Here is a 21,789-nt window from a genome sequence, read left to right as displayed (position 1 = left end):
TATTCTTATATAAAAGCACAAACGACAAAAATCCACAATACTACACTTAAGATTACTTAAAAGATGATTAACGTCTCTTAGTTCAAGTTGTTGGTAAATGCCACAAAGTTCTCAACAAAGTACCTGGATGAGTAACGCAAAGTGAACAAAAGGCTCGCAAAAGGGAAGATGCGTTGGTTCCGTGACCCGGGGGAACGGTTGCGTCCTTCCTCAATGCTTGCGCAGAGTAGGGGACTCGTCGTGAGCCTTACCGGTGCGGAGGTGATGTGTAGATTCTCGGCTTGCAGGCCTGTTGCGGTGTGCAAGATGGCACCTTGATGCGAATGCGACAATCCGGTTGCGATGCGAGAAGATGGCGCCCTTGAGGCGACAATGCGATGACGCCCTGGCAGCCTTGCAACAATTCTGTATTTGGAGACGCGACAGGCCCTGCGACACGCTTCTCTGGTGATGCGATGGCGACTCTCACGATGGCATCACGCTTCTCCTGTGATGCGACAGCAGGCAGCTTCGATGAACACCCGCTTCCAGGGAGATGCGGCGAAGGCTCGCTTCTCCGGCGTTGCGATGATTTCAGCTTCGGCGGCGACACGCTTCTTCTCGATGCGTCGCGCTTCCAGCTCCCAGCGGCACGCAAGTGTCTGGAGTCAGAATTCCCAGCAAGGAAATTCAGGAGGGAGCTGGAGGTGAAGTCTTTTGTCCCTGAGACTTCAGCAGGAGGCAAGCACAGTTCAAGCCCTTGGAGAATATTCTGTAGATGAAAGTCCTTACAAAGTTCCTTCTCCTTTCCCTTGGCAATGTAGCAACCACTGCAGGCCAACCCAGCAAACAGCACACTGGCAGAGGGGCAGAGGGACAGTCCAAACTCCTGCAGCTTTCTTAGTTCTTCTCCTTGGTAGAAAGGTTTCTTTTTCCAGAAGTGACCTAATCTCTTGGGATCAGGGTCCCAATATTTATACCCCCAATTCATTTGTTCTCTGGAGGCAGAGAGGCCTCTGCCTAGTCCAAACCAGTCCCTGAGCCCTTTGTTTACATGACTCTTCTTCCTTTCACTGTGCAGGTCAGAGACATCAGCCGCCCCACAGGAGGTGGAGTCAGCACAGGGGAGGGGAAGATACAGCTCTGGAGCACTCTGTTGACATGATTCCTCCTCTCCTTTCACAGTACAGGGCAGAGACATCAGACAAGCCACAGAGGCTGGAGCCAGCATTGTAGAGGGAAGGCCCAGCCCTATTCAGGTCCCAGGTGCAACTCCTCCCTCCCATCTAGATGCAGACCTCTCTATTCACCACTGGGCTTCCCCAGCCTGTCTCCTGGAATCCCCAACCCTGTCACTCACAAATCCAGACAAGGAATACACAACCCACAAGAGGCAGGCTCAAATGGTTAGGCAAGCAAATACCTGCTTTCTAAAAGTGGTATTTGCAAACACAGAATATTAAAATAAACTTTACTAAAAGATGTATTTTATTATTCTGAGTTCAGGCATACTAAATTCGAATTTCTACCATGTTCCCTGAGTCAGTTAGGATTATAAGAATGTAATAATCTTAAATGCCCATTCTGGCCTATGAGAACAGGTAGCCTTCAATAGAGAAAAACGAGAATGGCTGTAATTCACTATTAGAACATGCTACACACATTGGAGCATGTCCTACCTTACTTACAATGCACCCTGCCCTTGGGCCTACCATAGGGGTGTCTAGTATGAAGCAAAGGGAAGGTTTAGGGACTGGCAATTGGGTGCACTTGGCCAAGTCGACATGGCAGTGCTAGACTGCACATAGGCCCTGCAATGGCAGGCCTGAGACACACTTTACAAGTTGCTTCTGTGGGTGGCACAAAAGGTGCTGCAAGCCCACTAGCAACATTGTGATTTACAAGCCCTGGGCACACATGGTTCACTGTACTAGGGGCTGACAGATAAATCAAATACCCAATCATGGAATCCAATGAGTATATCAATTTAACATAGGGAGCATTCGCACTGTGGCACTAATTAGCAGTGGCACAGTGCCCAAAACATAAATCCAGCAAAAACATATCAAAACAGAGGAGGCAATCCATCAAAAATGGAAGGGAGACTCACGCCAATGATGTCAGGTCTAACAGCCTCCATCTCGGCTTCTGTAAAGCTAGAGATTGCGGTTACTTAGCACAAACACAAAGTGGCAGGGTATGGTGTTGGAAAATGTCTTTCCAATCGTGAGCAGACATTGATCACTAAACTGATCTTTTGTAGCTCGAAATCCAAGGGCAAAAAGGTCAACAAGAGGCAAGCCTGGGGCAAGAAAAAAAGAGAACACTAGGTGCTGTACTAATATGGGGAGAAGGAATCGACAACTTACATGAAGTGGTTGGAGCATATGCTCATCCTCCCCTTTATAGTATTATGTATTTGCTTCTTCCTCCACTGAGAGTTCTACTTCTTGCAGGAACAGGATTGACATCGTGAGAGGAACCAGGATATAGAAGACAGTGTCCATGACCACGCTCTGCTACCCAATCTCATGCAGAAGCTCAAATCTTGAGTTTTCAAAACCGTTACGGAGCACACACCACGAAGAACGTGAGAACCGCTTCTAGATTAGTGCAGCCGCAAACTTTTCTGTGAACTCCTTCGGGTTCGGCACATTAAATATTTCTTCATAATTTCAACGGGCACCCAAGAACAGAATTCAGGACTCCAGCCGAGACCAACCTATACTCTAAGCTGCAGCATATCTTTTTCTAGCTTATCAAATGGTTTGTTGCCATAGCCACTAATATTGCTATAGACCAGGTGTCTCCAAATTGTGGCTTGTGAGTTAACAGCAGCTCTCCAGCTCCCTGTGAGTAGCTCTCCTCTGTGCAGCACAGCCTACTAATATAGAAGCTTTTGCTTGGTTGAATTATTTAATTTATAATAAAATTAAAAAACATACATAATAAAGACGAAAATGTTGTACTTTCAAAATATATTTAAAGCTATATTTTGTTTAGGAGAGATTGCTCATATTATTATGTTGGTAGAAGAGGAATTGTAGCTGTGGCTGTTATTTATCGTGGCATATGGGAGACTTAAAAATATGCTGGTTCCAGAGACATTTCAGCCATGGCTGTTATGTATTACCCATATAGAGGCATTCCATATTGATAATATTTTTTTTACTAGACTGATGGCAACCCTGCCGGTCGCACTGATATGATCACAGCTGACAATCTTGAATGGAATGGTCAATGTTGTATCATTAATATTAGTAGTTCTGGGTGATTTCCACTTAACATAACTAGCTCTTATTACAAAACAGATTAGAGACCATTGCCACATACATATCAGGATAGCACAGATTATATTAGAATAGGAACTAATGCACAAGTTACTTACCTTCGGTATCGATATGTAAGAGACATTAGTTAGTGATAGATTCCTTACCTTAGAATTACCCCCAGGCGGCAGACTGGATCCGGACAGTTTTTGTCAGCAGTACCCCTGCGCGTCGGAAGGTGGTGTAGTGCGGCTCCACGTCCATTGTTGGCGCCGTGGTCGCCGGGATGATGTTGCGGCAGCTACTTAGATGCTGCCCTCGCACGCTGACGTTAGTTCTGTACACAACTTTCCATGCCAGGAACGCAGAGCCATGCAAGAAACTAACCACTGGTGCAATGAAACTAGGGCCCTGAAAGGGATGACCTTCACCCTAGAAATCAGTTCGCACAATGGGGAGGATGGGTGGGGGAGTAAGGAATATATCACTAACTAATGTTTCTTACAGATATATCATTACTGAAGGCAAGTAACTTGTGCATCTGAAAGAAACACGTTAGTGATAGATTCCTTACCTTAGAATAGATACCCCAGCAATACCAACCCCGGTGGTGGGTCTGCGAACCAAGATCACACCAGAAAGTACTGGAGAACAGAATGGACAAAGAAGCCGTCTCTCCGGACTTGGCTGTCCAGGCAGTAGTGCTTGGTAAACATGTGCAGCGAGCCCCACGTAGTTGCCTGACAGATGTCATGCAAGGGGACTCCCCATCCCATAGCAGCAGTGGCGGCCGTTGTCCTGGTAGAATGGGTGCGCCTAGCCCTACCGGAGGCTCCTTTCTAACCAAAGAGTAGCATGCTTTGATGCACAGAACGACCCACCGAGAGATGGTCAGCTTGTGTGTGGCCCAACATTTCTTGGCGCCCACGTAGCCAACAAAGAGCTGATCATCCACCCGGAACTGTAGTGTGCGGTTCAGATAGAATGAGACACACATTTTGGGTCCAGACGGTGGAGCCTCGCTTCCTCTTTCGAGGGATGCGGAGGCGGAAAGAAGGTAGGCAAAGTGATGGTCTGCCCAAAGTGAAAGGCAGTGACAACCTTGGGCAGAAAAGATAGACGTGTTCTTAAGACAACTTTGCCCGGATGGACAGAAAGAAAAGAAGGTTTAGAAGAAAGAGCCTGGAGCTCACTCACTTCTGGCAGAGGTGATGGCAACCAGGAAAGCAGTCTTTAAAGTGAGAAGATGAAGAGGACCGTTGTGAAGTGGCTCAAAGGGAGCACACATCAGATAAGTCAGAACAAGATTCAAGTTCCACTGAGGCACCACGAAAGGGACAGGAGGGAACATGTGCGTAATGCCTTTCAAGAATCTAACAGGGGACTTAAAAAGAGAAGGCTACTCTGGAAGCTTAGAAAGGCTGAAATGACCAAAGGATAGCCCTTGATAGTGCCCAGAGCCGAGCCCTGCTGGGCCAAAGAAACAAGGCACAGAAGAACCTCTGAAAGAGGGGCAGAGAGAGGATCCACAGCATTTGCTGTGCACCATGCCACAAATTTGTTCCACCTGCAGACGTATACCGTTTTAGTGGAGGGACGCCTGGCTCCCAGAATGACATCACAGACTTCGGGAGGAAGGTCGAAAGACGCCAACTGCCGCTGCTCTATCTCCAAGCATGGAGGTGGAGGCTGGACAGGTTCTGGTGGAAGACCGTCCCTTGCTGCTGCGCTGAAGATCCTCGAAGAGGCAGTCAAATCGGGGGATCGATGGCCATGCTGAGTAGCTCGGTATACCAGTATCTTCGTGCCCAATCCGGAGACACAAGGATAACTTGGGCCGATTCTTCTTCAGCACTCTGGGCAGAAGTGGTATAGGCGGAAAGGTTTACAACAGACCGCAGATCCACTTGTGACGAAAAATGTCGCCGAGCGTGTGCTGCCTTGGAAATTCCAACGCGCAGAACTGATGACATTGCGCGTTCTCTTCGGTGGCAAATAGATCTAACTAAGGCTCTCCCCCTGCTGAAAGAGACCTTGCGCCACGTCCGAGTTCAGACGCCATTCGTGATCCATTAAGCACCGGCGACTGATTTAGTCCGCCCTGGCGTTCAGAGAACCTGCCAGGTGTTGAACCACCAAGGTAATGCCTTGATGTTCCAGCCATGTTCAGAGGCGCAGAGCCTCCTGACATAGGCTCCAGGACACCACCTCGCCCTGTTTGTTGCAAAACCACATGGCGGTAGTGTTGTCCATGAACATCTGCACCACACTTCCCCAGACAGAGTTAAGGAATGCCTTCAGTGCAAGTCGGATCGCCCGAAGTTCCAAAAGGTTGATATGGAGCCGGGACTCTGCGAGAGACCAGAGGCCTCTGAGCTCCGCCTCTCCTAAGTGGCCTCCCCTTCCCAGGAGGGAAGTATCTGTCACCACTTTGTGCTCTGGTTGGGGAAGGGAGAGGGATCTGCCACTGACCCAATTGCGATTCTTGAGCCACCACTTTAATTGTCGTGCAGTGCCCTCCAAGATCTGGACATGATTGGACAGGTTGCCCTGATGCTGCGCCCACTGGAACTTCAGGTCGCACTGCAGAGCCCGCATATGCCATCTGGCATGTAGAACTAGCATGATGCAGGAGGCCATCAGGCCCAGGAGCCGGATGGTCATCCTGACTGAAACCCGGGATCCAGTCCTCGCGGGCTGAAAGATCTGAATCATAGCTTGAATATCCCGGACTCGTTGCTCGGGAGGATAGACCAGAAACCGCGTCGAATCCAGAACCGCTCTGATGAAGGGGAGCTTCTGAGAAGGATTCCGGTGCGACTTCGGCATGTTGATGGAGAACCTCAGCAAATGCAGGAGGTCAGCCGTAGTCTGAAGGTGGGGGACAACTGTCTGGGGTGAGCCCACCTTCAACAACCAGTCGTCGAGGTAGGGGAAGACTGACACCCCTGACCTGCGCAGGTGAGCTGCGACCACCTCCATCACTTTCGTGAACACCCGAGGGGCGCTGGTAAGGCCAGAGGGGAGCACGGAAAACTGAAAATGCTTGTGGTCTACCGTGAACCGCAGGTAACGCAAGTGGGCCGGCAGGACGGGGATGTGAAAATATGCATCCTGCAAGTCCAACGCTATCATCCAGTCTCCAGGGTCGAGGGCAGCCAAGACCTGAGCCAGAGTCAGCATGTTGAGCTTCTCCTTCCGGAGGAAGCGATTGACATTCCTGAGGTCCAAAATAGGGGGCAGGCCGCCCCCTGTCCTCCTTGGGGACCAGAAAGTAGTGGGAATAACAACCACATCCTACTTCTGGCCCAGGAACGTGCTCGATGGCCGCCTTGGCCAGGAGGGCCGTGACTTCCTGCTGGAGAAGCGCAAAGTGATCCCCCGACATGCGGTGGAACTGAGGTGGCATGGCTGGGAGAGGGGGGGGGGCAGAAGACTCGATGGAGAGGGAGCAACCCCTTCGGACAATTTGCAGCACCCACCTGTCAGAAGTGACAGGTCACCAGTGGGAGAGGTGATGTTGAATCCTGCTGCCAACCAGCGTGGGGTGCACCCCAAACCTCGGTAGGCTTTGAGGATGATGCTGTGGAAGCGGAGGTGGAAGGACCCTCACGCCGCCCCCCGGAGCCACCAGGGCGGCCTCCACACCCCGGCCGCACTGGGCCTGGTTCTGCGCAGGCTTCCTTGGCCACGAAAGGAAAAAAAAGTAGATGTGGTCAGGCACGTGGCGGAAAGGCCCAAGGACTTGGCCGTAGCTCGAGAGTCCTTAAAACGCTCCAGCGCACTGTCGGCCTTATCACCAAACAGGTGAGTGCAGTCAAAGGGCATGCCCATAAGCGAACTCTGGACGTCCGGAGAGAACCCGGTAGATCTCAACCAGGCGTGGCGACGAAGAGCCACAGTCGTTGAAATTGCCCTACCCAGGGAGTCCGCGGTGCCTAAGTCACAACGGATGGCGAATTTAGCCGCATCCTTACCCTAGGCCACAGCCTGGGACAGCACTACCTGGATCTCCTCCGAGCACTGAGGCAACACCTGACCAACTGTATCCCACAATGCCTGGGAGTAGCTACCCAACAGACATGAGGTGTTCACCGAACGTAGCCCCAAGCTGGTCGAGGAGAACAACCCTTTGCCAAACTGCTCCAGCCTTTTAGAGTCCTTATCGGGCAGAGCCATGGGAAAGGCACTCTGGGAGGTTGAAGCCTGAATAACCAGACTCTCGGACGTCGGATGAGTGGCCAGAAAGGCAGGGTCACCCGGCGCCGGAAGAGGATGCCTGGCGACGTTCTTATCCACCGGGGCCCCTGTGGCCGGTCGCGACCAAGTGCTCAACAAGACGTCAGTGAGGGCGTCATTAAAGGGCAGCAGTAGCTCTGATGGCGTGGACGCCGACTGGAGCACCTCAGTGAGGAGATTAGTCTTTAGGGCGACCATAGGGAGATCAAGGTTAAGGACCTCAGCTGCCCGACGGAGCACCACCGTGTACGAGGCACCTTCCTCCATAGTAGGTGGGGGACAGGCAAATCCCAGATCAGAGGAGACGTCTATGCCACCAGCCTTCACCAAATCGTCCGCCTCCCAAGCCAGAGGGTCCTCAGACCCCTCCCAGTCATCTTCCACCTCCGCCACGTGCGGTGGAGACCGCGGCGGCGAGGCAGGGACCGGGGAAGGAACGAACAGCGTTGAAAACAGCGCCGGGAACAGCGCTGGCCAGGGCCGAACCGGCGCTGTGTCCCAATTCGGATCCCAGGCAGGGACAAAACCGTCAGGGAACCGAGGCAAAGGCAGAACCAACGGTATCCATTGCGGCGCCACAGGCAGAGCCGGCAGCGTGGGAACTTGTGGTGCCATGGCCGGAGCCAACGGCGCAGGATCCTGCGGAGCCGGGGCCAGAGCCGCTGGCAGCGGCGGGGCTGCTGGTGGAGTTGGTGGTCCAGCAGGATCCTGACACGGGACCGCGGGGCCCAAAGGCGCACCAGCGGGAGCCCGAGGCCTGAACAGGTGGTCCATGGCAGCAAGAAATTCTTGCATCTGTGCAGGAGTCGCCAACAGACCCGGGTAAGGCGGGCAGGCCGCGCGACTACCAGGTTCCGAAGGAGCCGAGCCCCGGTCCCCTCGTTCGCATCCGGGGACCGACGGGGGACGTCGGAGAGCGACAACGCTTCTTTGACTTCTTTTTGTGACGTCGGTTACCCGAATCAGAGGGTGAAGACTTGGAACCCGAGGAGCGGTGATGGTGGCACTGCGAACATTCCCTAGAACTTCAAGCAACTTCTGGCGCCGCTCCCTGAAGGCCTTCGGGCCATGGCCCGACAGTCGAGAGAGGACGAGAGTCGTGGTCGAGCCCCAGGTAGTAGAGACAGACGTCGTGGGGGTCTGCCACCGACATGTTGCGACGCCAGGCCCCACAGGACTTGAAACCAGACATCACTACAAGCACCAGAGAAGACCAAACCGAGACAAAAAGTCCCAAAAAAGATAGTCAAAAAGAGACTATGGTACGTGCTCTAACCGGATCTGTGCTTACTGGCGCGGAAAAAGAACTGACGTCAGCTCGTATGGGTGGCACCTAATTAGTCTCCGTGACGTCATCTCGGCGCTTACGACACCAGCGACGGATGCGGAGACGCACAACGCCACCTACTGACACGCAGAAGTACTGCTAGCAAAACTTTCCAGATCCAGTCTGACGCCTGGGATATTCTCAGGTAAGGGATCTATCACTAACGTGTCTCTTTCAGATATGCCTTTACAGTGACTAGCACCCAAAAGCAATTTTTCCTGTGACAGGACTAGTGGTGTAATGTAGAAAACCAGAGCACAGTAAAAAAATTCTAATACTGTATTTAGGTACTGGGACTAGGTAGGAAATTAATTAGGCAACTATGTGTAATAGGTATTAAAAATTCAATGTAATGGTGAAGTCAGATATGTAATACATTTTAAGGAAAAGCGACTTTGAGAAAGTTTTCTTCCCACCTGAAGTTCCTGGAAGCTAAGTTTGCATTTGCGTCCCTGCTTCAGTCAGCCATGGATTAGTATTTGAATAGGTGTAAAAAAACAAAAGTGAAATGTTTACCGAGAACAAAAAATAAGCCGACGTGAATAGGCAGAGATGACTCCTCAGAACCTCTAAGAATATGCAGGGAGGGGACTGTGAGTATCCTTTTGACATTACAATGTCTAATCATGTTTCACAGCTCTGCTGAGTTTACATATAACACTTCAGGGCACCCCTGAAAGGAAGGAACAAAGGATGGCAAAATCATTTTTGTGTATCCACTCTGTGGCTGCTGGAATATTCTACTTTAGATCTCCCAGAATTCTCTCTGGGTTTATTGTGGGTACAGTGCCTGACTGAAACTGGATTTTAATGCTGGATGTGGGAAGACACAAGGATTATCATAACACCTTCTCCACATACACACATAGCCCTCAAAGCCCAGTTTTAGTGTGTACAAATAATTTTGTGATCTTGAAAATACCCAAAGTGGGTAGGGTTGGCCCAGGGCACTTTTACCTGATTGGTTAGGGCATGCACATGAGTCATTCCCACCAACTAGCTCATCTTAGGCATAAATGTTACATCTCCAGGCACCCACTTCAGAACATTGGTGAACCGGAGAAAGAACAAAAGAGGGCCAAACATGCTCTCTGAACCCTGCAGGGATGAACTTGCTCTCTCTTGTACCCAGGACAGAGAGGTGGACTCCAAAGGTCATAAGCCTGAAAAGCTACAAGGAGAGGACAAGCTGTGAGAGGCCTTTTCCTGAAACTGCCCAGCTGATCAGTGGCAACTGGACCAGGACTGGAACCTGTTACTTGTCTCAGCCTCACACCTTTTGTTAGTCTTTAAGTACCTATTGTGAGGCCCTGGGGGCTTTAGAAGTGTACTCCTGTGGCGTATTGGGACTTAAAGAGCTAAATTAGAAGGTAATATTTTGACCAGGACAAACATGTGTAACCTGTGCCCCATTGCGGTCAGAGTCAACTTGCGCCTAGGCTCCAGTCTACTGTGACCATTGACTTTCATTGCCAATCTATGCTTATTGGCGCTATTCCTACTAAAAACGTTAAACATTCATATCTCTGTTTCAATGTATTTGATTTTTGTCATTTTGGAAGCATTTTATTTATTTATTTCTAATTTTTTTCAAGGTCTGCTTGGGTATTTTGTTTTGCATTTCGACTTTATTACTGTTTTGGTACCGCATACATATTTTACACATTGCCCTAAGTTTAGCCTGTTTGCACAGTGACATAGCTACTAGAGGGTTGAGCTCAGCTTAATTTAGTGACTTCAAAAGTTCACCGTGGCAAGGTTTACGATTATTCCTCGACGTGGGCAGTCGTCCACTGCAAATAATCCAATTTCTTATAGGTAGCTTGCAAAGTTTTAGAGATTTTGTGAAAAATAGGGATGGAGTCGAAAGAGAAGTTCATTTGTTCTCTAAACCATCTGGACTCTTCTATTCCTTGTGTGAGGCAGGGGATGACCTCCTATTTCACTGTTTAATGTGGCGCTTCAAAGGAGAATGGCTTTAAGATGGAAAGTGGGCATTGATAGGGATTCATAGACGTCCACTTCAGATAGGCAAAAGTAGAAGTTTAACTTTTTAAGTAACAGCCTTAAGATTTATCTTGAGTACCTGTCAAACTATGAAGTGTTGCAAAACCTACCGAAGCAACCGTAGGCAATCAGCATGAGGGTATGATACAGAGATTTGTATGTGATACTTGGAGCATAATTTGAAGCCCAATGATTTTGATGACATCAATATCTGATAAAAAGAAAGCCAAAGAAAAACATCAAAAATGTCCTCATAAAATAACATGAAAATAAGTGCTACATGATCACCATCGGTAGATGCATAAGAAAGTAATCTCTCTCACTAATGCCTATGGTGCAAGAAAATGACTGTTACTATGCCACATTCGCTTGGTGTTGTACAACATAACATGGCACCAGTGGCCCTCAAGAATGTCGTAGGCGGTTAGTCTTAAACCTCAATAATCACTTGTGATTGTGCAGGGAAACATGGTGAGGATTCACATTTGAAAAACATTTTTATTTTCCTTCTAACTGTACTGGAGCTCTTTTGTTCCGTTTTGTATTGGCTCACAGTGGCAGTTTTTAACAAAAGATTTTACACATCATTTCAAAAGCCTTTATTGATCTAACTATTTAATATTCTGGTCACATCTATTAACAAGGTACCAGCATCCAGGGTTCACATCAGAGGGTCTCACACTGGGAACTAACTAACCCTTCAAATTCTACTGAGATAGGGTTGCTTCTCTTCTAGTACTTAGGTGTGCAAGAACCGCAGCATAAGCACCTCAACATTTTCTGACCCACAGGATCTGGGGAACACGGCAAAGACAGCAATCCTTGTGGCCTTGTTGCAATCTAGTTGTACATTTGTAAAATATTTGTCCACAATGTTTCATGTAGATCAAGGATAGTGGGCTTTGCCTGCGCTCTGAGTTCTAGATGTTGAGCTAACGTTCCAGGGATGTTAGTTGGAGTATGACTGGCTGTGGGATAGCGACAATAAACCATTTTAACTTACCTACGAGGGGTGTTTCTTCACTACAGGGGTGCAAGAATTGGCGACTAGGAGGCCAGTCAGCACCTACAACTTCTTAAGGTAGCTATGGACCCAGTGATCAGCTGCACTTTTCCTGCTCAGCTACGGGTCAACTCAGAAGCCTATGAGGATGAGACTGCTCCCAGTCATTGCAGGGAGGATTGCACTCACTCCGGTATCGTCGTTGTCCTTGTGTTTGTTTTAGGAGCGAATACTGTAGTTGGGAAAAGCGCGAGCCAAGCCACAGAGTAACCGGGAGGAGTGTGTATGTGGGTCGTGAGGTGAACGTGCCTGAACACGCTCGTCAAGCTTGAAAGATGCTTGGAAAACACTGATATGCGGAGGCGATTACATAATTTACGTGAGCACCATCTTTGTTTAGGCAGATATCATGTGATTGGTGATATGCACATTGGAGGGTGTAAACCCGTTTACGTCTTATCAGTGACACACACACCTGTGTCATTCCTTAATAAGCCCAGAGGATTTCTCCCTTGCAGTGCCGACATCGGACGTAAGGTGATAAACACCCCACTGTGCATCATTTTGCATTCTCCAGGTACTCAACTTGTTGTTTGACATTCACCAAGGTTGATACTAAACAGTTCTTAAATGTAGGTTGACATTTCATTTCAGACTCTGATTGTTACACCCGAGACTTCAACTGTGCTAGTCTTTGATCCAGCCCGAGACTACCTTCTGAGTGTGTTAAACTTTTATTTGCAATTCCTCTACGTAACTCTCCATATGTATTACATGGCCATCTATGTTATGGGTTATATTAGACAGACAAGAAGTTCCTAGCACTCTCTGTGTATCCCTGATGTAGAGAGAGTAACAGCTGGGGAGACTTAGAAAAAAAATCATTCTAATTAAGGCAACACTTTGGAAGGCAGGTTGGGAGGGGGTCTAAGGCCACATGTCCCTCAGTTCTCTCATGCAGAAAATAAATTGGATCTCAGGATAGTTGAGGGGGACCAAAACTTTACAGGTCAGCTGGGTAGTGGTCCTTGACGAAGATGGGACTGTTCACACCTTCGAGTCTTGGGCCATACCACTCCTGATATCCCCATGAGAATTCTTTAGGGAGTGCCAGGGGTCGTAGCTTGGGTTACTGGCAATAGCACTTCCATACTACTGAGAGCACCCATCTGTCTGAGGTAATCATTCTCTCATACTGGGAGCTAAAGAACTTAATTCCCCCTCCATCCCATCCCCCAGTGTTGAATGATGCCAGGAATGGAATGAAAGTTAATGCTTTGAGGGTGAGGTGCCCCGGATAGAACCACCTCGCCCTTGCCTCGGCTGTTGCCTCTATAGCCACCAAGTGAGAAGGTTTTAGAAGGCTGCTTATCCTGAAAGGACTGCTGCTGATGCTGGCAGCAATGCCTTTGGATGGATACTCGAGTCTTTGATTCGCCTCTGAGTTGGTGCTTGTGAACGGTGGACCTTGGGGTACTGAAAGGTACCCATTGACAGCCATGTCTGTATCCATTTGATTTTTCTACAGCATTTCATTAACTTGAGGGCTCCCTATCAAAAAAGCATGCCAAGGAGGCACAGTTGCACCTTGTGGTGCTGGACCCGAAGATTCATAGCCAAGCATGGCAACACAGACGAATCCTGGTGGTTTTTTTTTTCCTTCAGAGTTTTATATAATGTGAACTTGGCCCAAAGGTATCGGGTATCAGAACCCTTTACATTAGCACCAGTTATGTTACACAAGGACACATTCATTTTTGTTAGTCACAGGGAGATTAAGTGATTTGCCCAGAATCACAGGATGTTGAGCATCATAGCCAAGACTTGAACCCGAATCCCCAGATTTAAGATCGACCGCCCTAGCCATTTAGGCTACATCCTCTCCCCTTTTCAGCTTTTACAGGCTGTCTGCAACATCCAGGACACATCTGTTTATGTCTGAAACTGATTTTCTCTCAGTCACCAGCTTCTCTCCTCTTTTTCTGTGTGCCTCAGGGACTGCTTCCATTTCCTCCCTGTGGTGTCCATCATAGCTAAAGAGCAAGCCAATGGAATTTGTGATGTGCCGAGGTACAGCAGCCCCCATTGCCACAAGTTTGGCGGCAGCATCAATCCGCCTGCTCTCTTTGTCGGGCAGAAGGATATCACCTGTTGCTTGCGCTGAGGCACATTTGGGTGCTCTGTGTACAACTAGTCAGACCGGTGGAGATTGACCTCCGATGTACACTGCTGCAGTTAGATAGATAGATAGATCCCTCAGTGATGTCGGATCTCATCATCAAGTGGTCTGTGAATGCGGGTCTTGGGGCTAGTTTAGGTGGGGCTTTTGGCTAAACCCAGAGTTCAGTTTGCGAGAAAACAGAGTACTCCAAGGCACTCTTTGACCCGCATAAATCTGCAGCTAGGAATAGTTAAAGCATTAAGCCTTGTGTCCCTCTTTCACTTGTTTTTCTGATGGTTTTCTCACTGCGTGCCCCACAAGGTGGAACATCGGGGCAGGTGCCTGCACCACTTGCACATACTGGAGGCAATATATTATCCGCCACAGTCTGCTTGGGGTGTAACTCGACATGGTCAATTACATCAGAATCTGAGCCAAAGACAAAATTCTTTCAATCTGGTCACCTTTTTCACAGGTCACTCATTTTCCAATGCATATCAAGAGGCTCTCTTTCGAACCATCTTCAGTTTCACTCCCTTAACTCGTTCATGTGAGATGGCTGACAAACAAAACATACTGGCTTCGATTTAGTTGCTGTTGGCACCAATCACAGCACCACTAGCAGCCCAGAATGTAAGTTAGTGGTGGGGCTGATGCACACTCACACACTTGCATGTATCCACATCACACTCACGGATACTGTCCATTCACAAGCGCGCACACAGATACACACTGTTCACAAGCACAAACATACACCCATCCACAGCATGCACGCATACAAAAATGCATCCAAACCTTTTTTTTTAAAGTATTTAATGGGTCCAGCAGGTGGCGTAGATGAAGTAGAAGGCACCAGAAGGAGCTGGATGCCTCTGCGGAAGAAAAGGCAAACAGGATGACCCCACCACCTCCTCTCATTGGGTGATATTGTTATAGGTTCTGCCAAAGAGAGGAGCACATTACCTACCTCCTCACAAAGTGGGATGAGTCAGTTAGAGTTGATAACCCCGATCCCACTCTGTGATGAGGCGTCTTGATACACTCTCAGCCTTGGGCACTACAGGGCTTAAAACTGAGGCTCCCAGGTCTGAGGCTATCAGTGACGCTCCCCCTCATCATGAATGGGAGGCTCTCAAAAGACTTTGCCATGCTGATGAAGTAACACCCCTCAGGGCTGTGAAATATTCAGCCCGGAACAGCTCAGCTCAGGCTGCCAGGCGTAGGAGCATTTAGCACATGTAAAGTATCTAGCTGCATGACCCGATCATGGGGAATGTTTGTCAGGCTGATCTTTGCTCAGCCTGACAGACACTCATCATGCTTTGCTAAAGGCAGAGATAGGGTCCCTCCGCCCTGGATGGCGGGACGCTGCTGCCACCAGCATCATTGTTAATGCGAATGTCTCAATTTGTTCTGAATGCTTCTATTCAGACTCAACAGTGCTAGTTTAGACTGAAGCATTTCTAGCATAGATATATGCTCTGAAGTACAGCCAGACTAATCATCTTGTTGTTCTAGTTGTGACTTTGTTAGCTACTTTATCTCCTGTTGGGCCTGGCCCTCTTTGCAGGGTCACCTAGAAATATTTGCCTTCACCCCTCCTGTTTTGCTGAATTCGTTTTTGTTGGCTTTAGGACTCGGCACACTTAACCACTGCTAACCAGGGCTAAAGTGCTTATGTTCTTTTCTCTAAGCATGGTAAAATTGGTTTACACCCAAATGACCTATTTAGTTTACTTGTAAGTCCCTAGTAAAGTGGCAGTACATGTACTCTGGGCCTGTAAATTAAATGCTGCTCGAGTACCTGAAGCCCTTATTGTGCCACCCACTTAAGCAGCCCGTGAAAACATGTCTCTGGCCTGCCATTGCAGCCTGTGGTTACAGTTTCTTCTCCTTGTTAACACATTAGTCACACCCAGGGTAGGCTCTAAATAGCCCACAGAGCATGGTGGTTTGTACTTAAAAAGCTGGACAGTGGTCACTGCATGGCCAGCCAAGATGGCAGTGTGGACGTAATTCACGATGGCTCCACTGCCGGTTAATCAGCAAAATTAGATAAAGAGGATATCTGCCCAAAAAAAATCATGGATTCTCACCTGGGGTCTCTCCGCGACTGGCGAGAACGAAGTTGGAAAGCTGTAGAGTGGCAGGAAATGTCCAGATGGTGGCCGATAGAAGAAGGGCTGGCGCAGCCTAGGGTCAGCACGGTGGACGATCTGCAGCCGTAGCGGAAGGAGCTATGCGGAATCCACTGTGAACGCCGATGTCAGGAACATTGCTGCATGAGCGGACCCCCCATCCCTATGGAGCCCCACGAGGCACCAAGTGACCTTATCCATGGTGGAGGTGAGTGACGGCAGAAAGACGCGGTCCGCAGGCAGTAAGGTAGCGTGCCTTCACGGAGGAGAATTAGAGAGACCTACAAATGATCCCACAGTAATCATGGAGGTGACGCAATGGCGACAGCGGTGTGGGGGAACCGGCAACTTTGATGAGCCCCACCGACAGGAATCAAAGCGGAGTTCTGACACTCCTTGACAAGCAAAGTAAACGGGCCAGCATGAGACACGAGACAGTGCCCTAGAACATTTTTAAAAAACTACAGCAGTGCAGCAGAGACCTTTCTGGGCACCTTCCCACATGCTCACCCCTGGGTCACAACAACGGTCTCCGCTCCCGTCGCAGGAGAGAACGCAGAGCGGTGTGCTGATTGGACCCGCAGTGGTGGGGGAATATGAAGTGGGGATAGCAGATTCGCAAAGAATTAAGGAATCCGAGAAGAAGAGCAATTATGGGTGCCACTGTGAGAGCCTTATACCGACACCACACAAGACTCTCGCGGGCAGAATGAAACTCCCAATACACGGGAGCAAGGTGAAAGTGGGGGGGTCCCATCGACTCCAAGCCTGGTGAGAGGTCGGAAACCTGTAAAACCGGCACAGGGGTGTTGGAGGGCTCCTCTATGCCTCCCAAAAAACAACAAAGCTATAGAGTCTCCTCTTACTTTATTCCCACAACTGCTAAAGACCCACACGTACCTAAAGGAGGGGATAACACCATGGCACTATCTAAGGAGGACCTACTAGCCTCCCTAAGAGAATTTAAACAGAAACTAAGGGAGGAACTAATGGCGGATATGGCCCAGTCCCTGAACTCGCTTAGGGACGATCTCAGTGGCAGACTAACTACTCTACAGCAAGATGTTGACTCAGTGGGCACCAGGGTGAAGGACATGGAAACCAAAACCGAAAATCTCGAAATCCGAATGGAAACGTTATCAACCACGAGGGAACTCCAAACTCAACTACAAGCAATGCTGCTGAAAAATGAGGACTTGGAGAACAGGTCGAGAAGTGAAAACATACGAATCCTAAACCTGGAAGAAGGTGCAGAAGGGCTAGACCTCGAGGCCTTTGTCACTGGTCTATTTACTGAAATCCTGGTAGGGGCAACAACCAAAGTCAAAAAAGAAAGAGTCCACAGGATGGGGAGGCCAAACCAAGGAGAGAAACGTTGAATACGAGGTATCCTGGCAAAACTACACTCATTCAAGTCCATAGAGGCCATACTGCAAGCCGCCAGGAAAATGGACACGGTGCGGTTTCAAGGATTTTTGTGCGCTGTATATCGGGAGGTAGCGCCAGCTACACTGGCACGCCGCCAACAACTCAGGCCCGAAACAAGGCGCATCATATAACTGAAGTTAAGGAAGCATTCACACTGCTGGGCCTCCCAGCCCCGGAGACCAACCACGACAAGAATAACGACGACCATCAAGAGGGAGCCCCATCTGGAGCTTGGACAGGAAATCAATGGCAAAACCGCCATTTACCCAGATCGCAGAAGAAACATGGCCCTCCTGACGTAACTTGAGTGATACTGCACCTCTGATATCACACCAGAAACCAGCATAAACTTCTTTAAAGTCCCACAGAATAACTTTGACACATACCACTCCGTAATTTCAACTGTGAAAAACAAGTGACAGCTGACTTTACATACAGCAAAATTCTGGTCATCATGAACACTAAACCACCCTAGGATTGGTATCCCAAAACACGATAGTGGAGCAGACCAACAAGACTAAACACGAAGAAGCAACACTCGTCTCAGGATCTAGCCTCACTACACAGACCTCAACAGTGGACTATGGTCCAACTCGCCCCAAATGTTTGAAAAACAACATGTTTCTTCTGCGATCTGGGGGGATGGAGGTTTTGCCAATGATTTCCTGTCCAAGCACCAGATGGGGCACCCTCTTGATGGTTGTTGTTATTCTTCTCGTGGTCGGTCTCCGGGGCTGGGAGGCCCAGCAGTGCGAAAGTTCAGATCACCTTCATGGTGGTGATCTGTACTGTGAACAGGATACGCCAACGTTAACAGTGTTTAAGTTTGATAACCTCTACTTTTTATTCTTTGCTATACTTTTTCCTCATTTTTTTTTCTTTTGGTGGGGACCTGGGTGACGGGTAACGCGGGAGGGGCAAAGATAGGCAGCGCACAATGGAGACACACAAGCGAGCAACACAGAGGAATGGGACGTGGGTGGAGACCGTTGGAGGGGAAGGAGTAGGTTGTGCACACAGGAGGCAAGTAGGGACTAGCAATTAGGTACACAGTCACAATGGTGATCACTACGTTGTCATGGAATGTTAAACGAATGAACGCCCACTCCAAACACCAGAAGATCTGGAAATACCTTACTGACCAACACTATGATGTTGTGGCTCTCCAGGAGACCCACCTTAAAAGATCGTAAGAACACAGATTAAAACACAAGACTTATCCACTGATATATAAATCCTCCTCCACTACAAAACACAATGGAGTCGCTCTTCTCTTCCACTACTCCCTCAAGTTCCAACCAGAAGATTACAAGACTGATAGGGAGGGGAGAGTGGTACTGGTGAAAGGCTGAGCGCGGGGAAGGCTTTGTATAATTGCGGCAATATATGCACCCAACACTAATCAGATGGTCTTCATTCACAACACCTTGTCCCTCATGGGGTTCTTTGCTGAGGGGGACATAATCCTGATGGGAGATTTCAACCTTACTTGGCACTCCGGGATTGACAGCACAAACCCACACAGAGGCCACAGAGGTAGCTTCCCCAAGAATCTGAAACAGAACATTCAGAAACTGCGACTCAGAGACACTTGGAGGGAAACACACCCAGAATATAGGGATTACATCTTATTCTCCCACACCCACTGCACCTATTCGAGACTTGACAACATTTTCATGAGCCAAGCACTAAACAAACATATTTGCGAAGCCAACATACATCCTATTATTATCTCTGACCATGCACCAGTACAGGTTACCTTGGAATGGGCTTGCCCTGAACAGAAATTTAGGAGATGCTTCTTCCCCAACACAGTAGCTAAACGACCCAAAGGACAAGTCACCGGCGAACAACTGGGACGTGTTTAAAGCCGAGGTCAGAGGCCAATGACTGACGCTAATGGCCACTCTTAATAAAGAGAGAACTACGGAAAGATTGAAACTGGAGGAGGAACTGAAGACATTAGAACAAACACACAAGGCCAATCCCACACTTACAGTGCAAAGACAAGTCACAGCTATGAAAGGGAAACTACACATGATTTACTCCAATAGGGCAGAACTGACACTACTGGGACTTAAACAGACCTCTTTTGCACAGGGCAACAAAGTGGGGGCACATTTGGCACAACAATTACGAGTAAAAAGGGAAAAGGATTACATTGGAAATATACAGGATTCCGCAGGTGCACAGATGCAGGAAGAATCGGGGCAGCATCAGCGCAGTGCACCACCAACCCAGAACGAATATTTGAAGGAACCTATAACAGAGGAAGAGGTACAGCAGGCACTAGGGGGGATGAAACTGCATAGGTCACCAGAACCTGATGGCTTCACAACACAGTTTTACCAAACTTTTAGCGCAGAATTAATCCCCCAACTTACCGCCCTTTTTAACCACATAGCGAACACTAGACAGGTAACACACAACATGAGTGAAGCAGTTACTACCGTGATACCCAAATCCAGGAAAGACCCACAGCAATGCGGTTCTTACCGACACACGCCCTTACCAATCTTGAGGCCAAACTATATGCCAAAATCCTGGCCTCTAGATTGGAGAACTTGTTGCCGTGATTGATACACCCAGACCAATCGGGTTTTATTAAGGGCAGACACACAATAACGTACGCAGAGTGATACACCTAATAGAAAAAACGACTAAAAAACAGATTCCTGCAGTTCTCCTGGGCTTAGATGCCGAGAAGTTGTTTGATCAGGTAGACTGGCGCTTTCTCTTTCAGACCCTTCAGCGGTTCGGCTTCTGCGATAAATTAATAAACATGATAATGGCCAACTTTGCAGACCCAAATGCTAGCGTCCTGGTTAATGGAGTGGCTTCCGATCCTTTTATTCTGGGAAGGGGGAACAAGAAAGGGGTCACTTTTATCCCTGCTCCTCTTTGCGCTCAGCATTGAACCATTAGCTGCAAGGCCCAGAGAAAATCAGGGGATCAGGGGGGTACGTTTTGGCTTGGATAAACAAAGTTTCCTTGTTTGCCGACGATATCCTACTGACCCTATCGGACCCACGTCGACCCTTAATGGCGCTCCGGGAGAAGCTGGAGTGCTTTGAGGGGGTATATGTATTAACCTGCCTAAATATTTTCTTTGTAACTTGACACTACTGGAAGCAGAAATGGGAGACCTGGTGGCTTCAAACCCTTTCCAATGGGCAAAGAGAGAATTAACATATCTGGGAATAAAGGTGACCCCCCAAAAAATCTCAGGGCTATTTGCAGCTAATTACCCCCATCTCCTGTGCCAGATCCGGGCCGACCTTATGCAGTGGGCACCACTATATCTCTCTTGGATAGGTAGAATCCATTCCGTCAAGATGTAGTTCTCCCAAAATTCTTGCACTTATTTCAGAACCTGCCCATTGAGCTTGAGAGAGACTTCCTACAGGGAGTCCACACACTGTTAAGGAAATTTGTATGGCAGAACAAAAGATCAAGACTGCCCTTCTCTGGAAGCCATCTGATGAGGGAGGGCTGGCGACGCCTGATCTGACCCCTCTACTACAAAGCAGCACAACTCTGCGTCATAGTGGGATGGTCTCAAAGTGAGTCAGATAAACATTGTTTACACATGGATCGAGCGATCACAGGAAGGGTGATACAGGATCTACTTTGGAAACCAAAGTTGGATCGATCGGCTCATGCCTACATAAGCATCATGAGTAAAACAACCCTTAAAACCTGGGACGATGTTCTGAAGCGGACTGAATGGACTTTGTTCCCCTCACCATTTACCCAAATACATTACAACCCTGCTTTCCAACCGGCATTGGAGCCGGGTCCATTCAACACATAGAAAGAGGGAGGTTATGTCACCTTAGCTGACACTTTCCATAACTGAGATATTTTAACATCTGAGAACTGTCAAAGGGACTTCCACCTGCCCAACACAGAATACTTTCGCTTTCTCCAATTGTGTCATTGGGTCCTGCAAACTGGGTTCAGAGAATGAGCGACAAGAGAACTCACAGCACTAGAACGCTATGTGAAGGGGGCCAGCTCAGTAAAAGGGGACATTTCTTTTCTTTTTTGCTACTGTTGCACACACTCCCATCTAGGCGCCCACGGAATGTCGAATTTTGGGAACGCACACTAGGTCAGGACATCAAAGCAATGCAATGGAAAATCCTATAGAAGGATATAAAACGTCATAACCACTCACTAGGTCTACGTGAGGCTCACTATAAGATACTATACGACTGGTATCTATACCCCACGAA

General features: G+C 48.5%; 1 protein-coding gene across 5 annotated transcripts in view; it reads right to left on the bottom strand.

Moving 5' to 3' along the window:
• Positions 1-21,789, bottom strand: part of TAOK3 (TAO kinase 3) — a 1,265,547-nt gene that overhangs the window by 196,718 nt on the left and 1,047,040 nt on the right. The gene's annotated exons all lie outside the window — the stretch shown is intronic.

This window comes from Lissotriton helveticus, chromosome 11 (genome assembly GCF_964261635.1).
Source record: "Lissotriton helveticus chromosome 11, aLisHel1.1, whole genome shotgun sequence".
NCBI classification, from domain to species: Eukaryota; Metazoa; Chordata; class Amphibia; order Caudata; family Salamandridae; genus Lissotriton; species Lissotriton helveticus.
Note: the sequence above shows the minus strand (reverse complement) of the source record. Positions and strands in the feature narration are given on the sequence as shown.